Source organism: Engraulis encrasicolus, chromosome 18 (assembly GCF_034702125.1).
Source record: "Engraulis encrasicolus isolate BLACKSEA-1 chromosome 18, IST_EnEncr_1.0, whole genome shotgun sequence".
In the NCBI taxonomy this organism is placed as follows: Eukaryota; Metazoa; Chordata; class Actinopteri; order Clupeiformes; family Engraulidae; genus Engraulis; species Engraulis encrasicolus.
The window spans coordinates 32,564,044-32,566,495 of NC_085874.1; the positions used below are offsets into that span (position 1 = coordinate 32,564,044).

General features: G+C 43.7%; 1 protein-coding gene across 8 annotated transcripts in view; it reads right to left on the reverse strand.

Moving 5' to 3' along the window:
* The window catches only part of eya4 (EYA transcriptional coactivator and phosphatase 4), a 111,820-nt gene extending 109,585 nt beyond the window's left edge, over positions 1–2,235 (reverse strand). For all 8 annotated transcript variants that reach the window (XM_063223452.1, XM_063223453.1, XM_063223451.1 and 5 more), the window contains exon 1: positions 1,790–2,235. The gene's annotated coding sequence lies outside the window, so the exon portion shown is untranslated. The remainder of the gene's footprint in view (positions 1–1,789) is intronic.
* Positions 2,236–2,452: the final 217 nt, after the last annotated feature.

Consider the following 2,452-nt stretch of genomic DNA (forward strand, 5'->3'; position numbering starts at 1 on the left):
TTTGACAAAAAGGTAGCCTTTATGTAGCCTAATAGACCTATGCAATTAATGCCATTTATGTGGCCCTAAGATATAGACTGGATCTACACGCGGCTATTATTTGGAGATCCATCGGTCATCATTGTGATTATAAGTAGCCTAATGCTAATAAGATAGACACGACGCTGATAATAAAAATGGGTATCGTTTCACCGAGGTGTGTCATAAATATAGTAATGATTGATATACTTTTTAATAGCGTGGCTAAGCGGGCGTGCGGGCCAGCGAAACGACAACCTGCTTCCTAGAAATATAAGGAGCTGCGCTTCGCGCATGCCATCGCGCTTACTGCCATTGTCAGAAACATTTGCAGAATTTACTGATGGGAAACAGTTGCATCGAGGCACGAAAGGTACGAACACAATGCCAAATATCTAGTGGCATTGTCTCTCTTATTAAAACTTTTTTTGTTGTCCTTGAAATAAATCTATAACCGAACTAACCACAAATGCATGCACAATGTGCGCGTGGACAAGGTGCTTTAGTTCTAATCATAATAGAAAATGCTGTTGTCTTTCTTAATTTGAGAGAGTTCAGTTCCAACACGCATCTAAATTCACCAAGGTAGCCTATATTTTATAGCCCAATGAGTCAACGCCACTCTCATCCCTCTGGACATCTTCCGCTCATTTCCCCCAGATCAGCAGTGAAGGAAGGTGCTCAACTATTTAAATTCAAGGCAGAATAATCACACTAACAACACGGAAGCATTTCTAACCCAACCTTTCCCCTACAATTAGAATGAAATTTTAAACTAGATATATGAAAATGCTCCTTTCACATTTCTGCCATTTCCCACACGCAATATTTCTACTGACACCTACAATAAATGTTCCTGAACTCATATAAAATTAATTAATAGGCAGTGCCACATTTATTTTCGTCTGGTCCTAACAAAGAGCAGCACTGTCTGAGAAGATCGCCTATCCCGAAGGTGGCGGGGACTTGACTGAATAATGCCGTGAGAAGCCCCGGGCCCTAACAGCGTGAAATCCACACCGGTGTGTCTCCGGGGGTGTCAGGTGTAGCCCTAGCTCGTGTCGTTATCGCCAGCGCAAGATTCAGGCCAATCGCCAGCGCTCCGCTGACAGCCTTCGGCGTCCGCATGATATTAGGCTACCATTTCCCCCCATATCAAATACAAAACACGGGCTCCACGTGGGAAAGTTTGGCCAGAAGACCCGGCAACGAACCCGACACAACTTACCGTGGAATCATCATTGACGACCGGCCATCACTTTTTGAAAGAATTTGCAACACAAAGCTCACTGACGCAAATAAAATAAAACAGGAACATTTAACGTCGTTTCACGATGCGTAAAGGAATTCATTTAGCCAACATTTGATGTGCAAGGAAAGGAATAACCTAAATTAATTGGTGGATCAATGGAGGAATGAATGAATAGGCCTATACCAGATCTGCGTTAATAATAATGACATAGCATGTCACATTGTGGTTAATAGCCTAATAAAGGGGGCACAACAGTCACAGATGCTCAACAGGTTTCCATAGCGTGATGCGAATAAACAGTAGACCTATTTTAACGCGGTTGAAAATGACACCTTTGTCAAAGCCCTCATTTTAGAGAAACATGTTCAGCCTTAGGAAATTGAATGACTGTAAAATGCAGAATTTTTTTTGGGTGTGTGGATAAATTCCAGCTAAACGCCCGCTTATAAATATGCTACCTATCAGGTGACATCGCTGTCCATTGAGAAAATAATAACTGGCGTGGGCAGACATACCTACCTTGATATGATAGAATTGTTGTACCTCCGAAGAATTCCTAATTCGTTTCCACATTCAGTTTAATGTCATTCCGCGAATCGATGCTTGTTAGCGGCAATAACTGATCCAATAAGGGTCCCGAAAACAGCCCTGCGTTTTGCCTGTTTAGCCTGCTGTCACTTTGTAGACTAGTCCTGCAAAGGCTCGCGCTGCAGATATTCATCCGTTGGTTGGCTCAGCAGAGAAACTGAGGGTGACAACAACAAACTCAGAAAAGACTGACAAACTGTCCTTCAAAAGCCCGAAACTCGCTTGACACGGAGTAACTGTTGTGTTTTTCATCAGCAGATGCACTGACCCTTCTCTTCCTTTAGGTCGGTTTTTTTAATTTTCAGCACTAAAGTTAGCTCGCGCACTTTCGCACGCGTAGCAGTACTTCATTATTAAGAGTCCTCGCTGGCAGCAGCGGCACCCGCACCCCCTCCTTTCACCAACTACCGAGTAGAGCCCCGCGCGCACTATTGCGCATGCGTCCAGCTGCCATGCGCGAGTATTTTGGCCCGAGCCCAAGACTGTAATGGGTACAGCTCGAGCGTCTGAGATGCCAGAATGAAATTCTTATTAATAGTTAGGTCCAAACTACCAAGCCAGTTCAAACTAACCCCTGTTGCACAATCATAAAAA